Here is a 9065-nt window from a genome sequence, read left to right as displayed (position 1 = left end):
GCCTCGCCGACAGAGGGGTGCGTGTGCTGACTCGCGTATGGAGTTGATTTGGCACGCGAGGGCGCCGCCGGGATACAAAGATATTTCTGCTCGCTAGCGCGCTTTTTGGAGGCGGCGCCTTTACTCAGTGTGCCGTCTGTCGTGGTTTTCGTGTTCTGCGTATCGGCGATAATTGATGTCTTTGGACTCGTACGGGAGAATGGATGTGCACATATATTTGGTTGCCGAAAAAATGTAAGAGGTTTTGTCTTTTGGGTTGATGCTGCGTAGCTTTGTTTTTCTGGGAAGCTGGCTGACCCAAAAAGTGGGGTCAGCAGGTTGTTCGGTAGAAGAGGCTATAAAAGGCGATTTGGGAACAAAGGAGGTGGTCGAGTCCCGGAGCTGGCCGGGTCGCTGCTCGACGCGGTTACTCCCTGCACGTGAGTCTTAGAACTTGTCAATTTCGGCTTCTGCCCTGCCTGTCGGGCAAGTGTTAGAGTTTGTTCTGCTGAGCGTTCGCGGCTGTGGGTTGCGCGGGTTCGACCTCATTGAGCTTCTGACCGGGCCGCCGGACTTCGAAACATCGTTCTTCAGCCGACAATTCTAGGCTACGGACTGCTCTAAACTCAGCACCTACCAGAAAGTTAAGCCTTGTCTTCTATGACTTGTCTACTTCATCCTCTGGCTTTGAAGTACAAAGTGTTGAACGTTGGGACGATTTATACGCAGTGCTACTTTCTGTCGCGACAATTTTGGGGGTGATCCCGTGTGTGTAGCGCTAACGTTCGTGTTCAATCTCTGTTTGCTCTTGCTGTTGTTTAGTGTCGGATATTCGTCCCTTTTTTTGTTGGCCTGGTTCTGTTTTATGTGCGCCGAGCCTTTTTAGTATTAGTTTCTGGCACGCAGGGCTCCGTAGCCTTTAGCTTTGTGTGGTTTGTGTCGGGTGCTCTGTTGTCGTGCGCGGCTAAGTTTTTCCCTTTATTAGACTCAATCTTTTGTTTGCTTATCCTCCCTGTGTCATCGTCTCTCTCGACTGACTTTACACCGGCCGTGGACCTAACTCTAGTCACCGGTCGAACTTTGCTCTTTTGTTCTTTTTGTGCAATTTCTCGTTTACCCTCAGAGTTGATCACTGCTTTATTTTTGTTAAGTGTTTCCCCTCATTCAAAAAGGTGTTCGAAACAGGAAGTTTCGTATTTGTAATTTGACGCACCGACCACGGCCCCTCTATTGTGCTAAGCGCGCAGCAGCAGACCGAGCGGCCTTGCACCGACACTCTGCATTCTCTGCCAGTCTATATTTTTGCCTCTTTCCTCGACCTGAATGTGTTGAATGTAGGTTTGTTGCCTGGCATATATTTGTTAATAATTATTAAATATACACGCGTGATAACGTTTCTCATTTGTATGGTTGATTCGTTCTCAGTACGAGGTGCACGCAAGTACTACGTATTTGGCTCTATTGGAGACAACACACCCTTGTTGAAACTTGTCATTTATGATTTTTTCCGTGTTTATTTTGCGTTGCGTTTTGTGTACATAATAAATTCGCGCACAGATAAAGCACTTGTGTCACCTTCTGGTCATTACGTTTTTTTTTCCTTTGTTTTTTTTTTTCTAATAGTGCTGAATTGTTAGTGTTTCTATATGTGGCGAGATGCCTGAGGTAAGTTTCCGTGAAATGTTCATGTATACATGTTTGCGTTGGTCCATTTCTTCTGTTTGATGCGGCTTAATCTAGAATCGTCATGTTTTTGATGAAACAGTTTACTTGTTGGACAGCATATGTATTCACACTGTTGAATAAACGGAACAAGTATGTAGAATGTATCGGAACGCGTCAGCATATCGATTTGGTAAGCTAGGTAATTTTTTCAAGGTTTAGAATAAAAGAGCAGGAACGGGACACAACCACGTTCACATAACTGGAGATAGTTATGTTTTGATCCGCCCGTTATGTGTTAACGCTTTACAGTCGCAATGAGTTCTCCCCCCAAAACCGTAGTTTACCTAAAAGAATGTGGCAGTGCAATGCTACCTTTGACATTGTATTCCAGTCACTTTTAACACTTGTTCGTCTACGTCTGTGTTAATACATTATGTTTCCCCGAGAATCCCAATATGAATGGACATTTTCATTTTTAAACAAAGTCAATTTAAAATATAGCGAGTTCGTTTTACACGCATGGGCACCGTTCGAGTTCTCTCCCAAAATGCATCGAACTCGCGGAGCGTCGCACAGAGAACTGGCCTCAGACGAACTTGCTCAATGCACCGAGTGCAGAAGACTGATGCTGCCACCATCTACGTTGTTGAGAGAGTACCGGCCTCAAACCGAAACTACCGCCTTTCTCTTCGACGTGTTGGATGAGAATGCGAGAGTGCAGTCGCTACCAACGTTTACCCATAAGCGTTGGTCGCTGTAACCTGTAGTTTTTATTTGCGATGACTTGAAACAACTCGGCTGTCGTAGACATATCTACAGACGGCGTAAACTTTTGCAACCGTCTGACTCCAAAGCAGCTAAGGTTTACTTTGGAGAAAACTGATGATGCTGTCCGCGCAGATGCTCGATTCGTTTGAGCATAATATTATGCGTGAACCACTGAAATCTTACGGCTTAATACTAGTCTAAGAATTTCCAGACAAACATTTTCGTGTGACTTTTGATTTCGATTGTAGTTACAGGTGGATCAGATTTTCGCATTGGTGAGACCGTCGAGAACGAGAGCTTTCTCAAACAAAATACGACGGGGCAAGATAGCTGACGTAGGTAAATGTTAAACACGATGATGTTGCCCAAGCCTCGGGTAAAGTCACTATGTTTAGATGACTCGGGTGTATTGGGCAGTTACAGATTTTTGGCTTTAATGCACTTAGGCAGGCGAGCTGGTTAAGGATAGACGTGGTGACCGTGGAGCTAGGAGACAAAAAGGGAGGGACAGTCAGAGTTTCGTGTCTGTCCGTCCCTTTTTGTCCCCTAGCTCCAGGGTTACTATATCCACAGATTTCTGCTGTGGGAGGTTTGTCGACAAATGTTAAATTTTTTACCCTCACAAGAATAGTGATAAAGATCTCGGGGGCCGCTGATGCGTTTGTTCTGAGAAGTTCTTCACCCACTTGTATATTTCAGGGTTTGTATGGCAACAGAGCGACAAAAACTTGCAAACAAAGCACGAGTTGTCAATTGCCTCCTTCATAAAATAGCAGACGCTCACAATTCAAGCTCGCGTTTGATTCTGTTGCCCGCAGGACACGATTTCTTTCAGAAAATCTACTTTTTTTCCTTTCGATTCCGCTGTACGAAAGACACACCGTAGCAGACGAACCCTCGTCGTCTCCTCCGCTCCCCGCCGAAGCTAGGCATGACGCGATTGCATCTTGGCGCATGCTTTTAGCGAGTTCATTTCACGGTACTCGTGCCCACGCGTGCCCACTCGCAGCGTGGAGCGGGTTTGTTTCAGCCGGCACTCCACGAGTGGCTGCACCCTCCGAGTTCGTTTCAGCGCTGGCACCCCACGCGTGCATGCACTCGCTGCACCGAGGAAATCGGGAGTGCGCCACAATGCAATCCCGTCATGCCTCGCTCCGGCGAGGAGCGGGAGCAGACGACGAGGGTTCGTCTGCTTTGATATGTCTCGGAACCGAAAGGAAAAAAAAGTAGAATTTCTGATAGAAATCGCGTCGCGCGGGCAACGGAATCAAACGCGAGCTTGAATTGTGAGCATCTGCTATTTCATGGAGGAAGCAATTGACAAACCGTGCTTTATTTGCAGGTTTAAAGTCGCTCTGTTGCCGTATAGCCGCTGAAATATACCAGTGTGTAAAAAAAATGCTCAGAACAAACGCATCAGCGGCCCCCCGAGATGTTTATCACCATCCGTGTGCGGGTGAAAAACTGAACATATGTCGATAAAACTTCCCCAGCAGAAACCTGAGACTGCCCAGTAAGCATCAGAAAAAGCTAAACATAGGGACTTTACCCGAGGCTTGGGCAAGATCATCATTTTTAACATTTACCTGCGTCAGCTAACTTGCCCCGTCGTATTTTGGTCGAGAAAGCTCTCTATCTCGACGCCCTCACCAAGGCTAGTATCTGATCCACCTGTAATGACGATCGAAACCGAAAGTCCCACGAAAAGTTTTGCTGGATATTCCAAGAGACTAGTTTTAAGCCGTACCCTTTCAGTGGTTTACGCATAACACCATGCTCAAACAGATCAAGCTTCTGCTCGGACAGCATCATCAGTTTTCTTCAGTGTAAGTGATTATAAAGAAATCGCAACCAGCTGCTTTGTAGACCGCTGGTTGCGGAAATTTACGCCGTCTGTAACCATCTCTATGACAGCCGAGTTGCTCGACGTCATCGCAAATATAAACTACAAGTTGCAGCGACCAACGTTTGTAGATGAACGTTGGTATACTTCGTTTCACCTTATGTTGTACCGCAGCGCAGGCTAAAAGCGCGAGCTCGTAGCGCTGGCAGTTGCCCCCAATGCACGAGAGCTTGTGACGCCGAGATCTGCCCCACAGCAAGGAGCTCGCGCTTGTAGGCTTTTCTGCGGTACATCGTAAGGTGAAATAGAGTATAGCCACTGCACTCTCGCATTCCGGCTTTGTCGCATTCCTATCCATCACTCCAAACAGAAAGGCGCTAGTTTCGGTTTGAGGTTGGTACCTTTTCTACAACATAGATGGCGGCGGCATGAGTCTTCTGAACTCGGTGCATTGGGCTTGTTCGTTTGAGTCCACACTCTCAACAAACGAGTTGTCCTAGGGTACTACACTTGGGGTAGTCAGAAGCCGTCACAGATATCGCTACCTTCCTTCGTTATACTAACAACCCCATGGGCAGTCACACGGCACGCAATCAGCAGGTAATCACGGTGAGCACACCCAAAAGCAACATGGCGGCTGGCAAGCGACAGTGGAGCAATACAAGTAAGGCCTAGCGAGCTGGACTGCTTTTTGCTAAAATACGATTCTCAAGTGCGTACGCCCGTTCGCTGCCTTCCGTGCGCACAAAGCACTCCGAAACGCGCCTCGAAGCACCGGCACCGCACCTAATACGAGTAGGGGCGACGATGTGAGGGGGGGAGGGGGGGGGGGGCGCATTCGAGGGGGTTTGTCCGCGATTGCTTTCGCGATGCCGGCTGCATTTACTTCGCGGCCAGAAAACATTCAAAGAAGGAAACAAAATAGCGACACATGGAATGATGTCTTTATTGAACAGAGCTTCTGCTTGCTGTGCTTGCCGCAAGTGATCCGGCGTTTTCGGTTGACAGCGGCGAGGCGAAGCATCACCGATTTAAGCGGCGTCGGTTCCGATCGTTCAACGCTCCTGCTCATCTGTTAGCATTCGTTATCCACTTTCAAGTCCCTGGTAATCCTCATCGCGTCTGTGCACGTACTTGGCGCTATTCACCGCACGGAACACCCATTCAACTGGCTATGGGACTGATCCCATTTGGACGGGAGGCCGAGAACCAAACCAGACCGAACCCTTTGTGGCTGCTACGTGGAGACATGGAACGCCTCCATGTTTTTCACTCAAATAAGTAGACACATAAACGCGCGACTCCTTGAATTGGGCGGCGACACGCGCCACCTAACGGACAGCGCTCAAACTAAAAAAAAAAGGAAACCAGCAATTCTTGCTCTGAGCGCCTCGCCAGACAATGCCGTATGTGCACATCCCACGCCACACTTCACTCATGCGCGACATACAGACATCACACCATTTTATACATTAACGCATTGAGAAACAGCACAACAGAAAACATCACATATTGACACTCTACACTCTACACACGTCTAGTCGACACCACCAGCTTATATACTGCTGTATTTTATGTGACCGATTAGGATGGTGACCACTGTCATATTTTGCATAAATACGAAAAGACTGTGCAAGATTTAGCCGTATATATTCGTTTCCTCTACTGCCCTTAGGAAAGCGCTCGTATCTCTAATGTAGGGCCACTGCAAAAGTGAACTGCAAGTTATAAATAAATTTGAATACTTGCTACACGTCACATTTTGAACAGTTTCGTTTTCTGGCTTGCCTACACTTCAAGTATACAGAAGCCTGTTTAATTAATTGTATTAATTATCGAAACCAATTTCTGCAATCACAACTTTTTGAACACACTGATGCATTTTCTTTTCTCTTTTTACATATCCAGACTGACTTTAGCGGCGTTTGGGTACACGTTGAGTACACTGAGCACGCGCAGGTGATTTTAGCGAAGCCCGTCCGCCGTAGAGCACTATATAGCTCCTTCGGAGCAGAGTAGCGCAGGAGTAGCGCAATCTAGAACGCCGCCTCTCGGCGACTAGCGGCGAACGCCCGGAGGTTCCAACTGTGGTCAGAAATGCATGGAGAACGTGAGAAAATCGTTGTTTCTTCAGTATTGTGGGGTTGTACGGAATAGCAATTATTTTTGACATAATAATGGAACATTTTAGAATAATTTGTGCTAAGTTTTGTGCCCCGCAAGGACGTGACTTTTTTAAAAAAATTGCCTGAGCGGCATCATGCAGCAGACGACACGGCGACGTCACACCATTCACGTGACCCGCTCCGGCCAACCCGAAAAGCCCATCTCCGCTGCGAGCAAAAATCGTCTGCTTCAAACGCCATTGCCTTGGAAATTGCCTTCTCAAAATTTGCACACGCATCCGATATTATTAAAACTTTGATAAACGGTTTAGTGCTGTACTAACTTCACGACAAACTAGTTTTGAAAAGTGTGAACTCGCCGTTCATTTTTTAATCAGCCGTGTTCTGTCGATCTCCATGTATTCTCCCATAGGGCGGGCCGCCTCCTGGAACCCTGAGCACCACGTGATTCGCGCCGAGGCGCTCTGTCGGCCATGTTGTCGGTAAAACACGGGGTTCAAAGGATTGCGCTACTCTGCTCCGTAGGAGCTATATAGTGCTCTAGTCCGCCGGTCCTCCCCGAAGCGTTATTTCAGTTTTCTTCTTTTCGCTAAATATCCGTTCTATGCGCTCGCGCTCGCGCCAAGAGGACAGTGCAGAATTGCTGCTTTCGGGCCCGTGCCTTCACCTGCAACGAATGCGAAATACGTATGCTAAATTATCTAAATCCTGGTTGAGACAGTAGTGTCTGACTGCGTGCGTCTGACTGCGTTGCGGCAGCAAGAAATCAGGACATCCCTGCTGCTTATATCGCGTGCCAAGATGATTCCTTGAATTGTATTCCACGCTTGATACGAAGCACAAACGTGCCGGTGAGTGGCTTTCGGTTCTCGACGCAACGCTGTCAAACGCTAGTGCCTGAACCGGCCTTGTTTGAAGCATTTGTTTATCGAGTATGCTCGATGAAATGCGCTAAATGAACCAGAGAAGGCGAATCATGTACCTCAAGACAGAGAAATAGTGAAATACACGGACATGATCCCAGATATCTGTGTACGTTCGTCCTGCCCGGCCTCAGTCGTGGTGTTAAATGCTTCATACTTCACTGCACTTGAAACCAAAAAAATTGGGTACGACAGGCGCGCAAGTTCGGCGGAACCGAGTAGGCCAGTTGCAACTGATCTGCACGCAGAACTGACCGATTACACCTTTTATTGAGAACACGCTCTTTACTGAACCGCACAATAAAAGACGACGAGAGTATCTCTTCCGGCGAACATTCAAGTCAACTCACGCCTGTGCGTAGCTTCCTGTGCTTTTCTAGAGATTTGGTTAAATTCCTCGAGCACGACGCCAGCTGCCAGCTGTTTACTGCTGTGCATGGTAAAACCCGCGACGGAACCAAAAAGGACAACCGCGATACTTTTTGTCTGCCTCGGGTTTTAGCAGGTGCCTACCAAGGTTGCCTGTACTTGTTTGTTTTCTGCCAGTTTAGGCGAACTGAGCCACACGCTTGTTTCGACCGGTTCAAATTTGAATAAATGATAACCAACGCACAGAGAAAACAAGTTTCAAGTACTTTTTGAGATTTTTGAAGTGACTTTTACTATTGAACGACTGCGTGCACTTGAATGTTCAATTCAAGAGTTTGTAAAACGTGACTACCCCATGCTTGTTACCTGCCAACAGGGTGCTAACTCTCAATGGCTCGAGCCCAGTGCGTAGTTAAGTAAGCCTGTGGGGTAGTTACAGCCGTCGAAACGCACGATGACGAGGGGGTGTGCCCACTTTTTCTTAGAGTGCAGTTCTCCGCGCAACACTCTGCGAGTGCGATGCATTCTGGGAGAGAACTCGAACGGTGCCAGTGCGTGTGGAACGAACTCGCTATTTATTTTCTCGGTGCAGCGAGTGTATGCACCCGTGGGGTGTCGGCGCTGAAGCGAACTCGAAGAGTGCAACCACTCAACAAACCCGCTCCACGCTGCGAGTGGGCACGTGTGGGCACGATGCCGTAATACGAACTCGCTAATAGGCACAGCTGCGGTCGATATCTAAAAGTTGATATAGGAAGAAAAAAATAAACATCACATGGTGCGGCTGATTTCAGTGGTCATCCAATCATTGTATGAATCGTCAGTGTCAAGCTTTTTACAGTTATTTTACTGAACCATTGTTTTAATTTGTTTTCTATGGATATATGCGTGAATATGTGAACGTGCTGCATTAAAATGTTTTGATTAAATTATGGCAAATAATGTCAACCTGGAACCAACCTAACCTTGAGGATTTCGGAGATGTCGAGCCCCCCTTCAAAGAAAGTCTTCCGGAGCCTCTGGACGTAGCACCAGGTGCAGTTTCTGCAAGCCCAGACGAAGTAGACGTAGTTATTAAGCTTTTAACCTTTCCTGCTTGGCGTACGTTTCCGTGTGCGCGGTGGTCATTCACATTTGCTTAGTTGTGTTTCTTGAAAAATCACCTCACTAGCTTCCGTATTCTTCACCTTTCATTTCAGCGTTTAAGCGCAATGAATGCTGCCGACATAAACAACTCCGACATCTGTAGATTGAGAACTCCTTTTCAAAACTTCCTTTGCATTAAAACGTATTTACATTCATTTCATTTTATTTGTATTAAGCGCATCCGGTGGATACATTACAAGAGAAGGGATTTAAAAAATCTAATAATAATAATAATAATAATATTTT

This window comes from Ixodes scapularis, unplaced genomic scaffold, assembly GCF_016920785.2.
Source record: "Ixodes scapularis isolate PalLabHiFi unplaced genomic scaffold, ASM1692078v2 PGA_scaffold10__122_contigs__length_95168666, whole genome shotgun sequence".
Taxonomy (NCBI): Eukaryota; Metazoa; Arthropoda; class Arachnida; order Ixodida; family Ixodidae; genus Ixodes; species Ixodes scapularis.
This window is presented reverse-complemented; position numbering follows the sequence as displayed.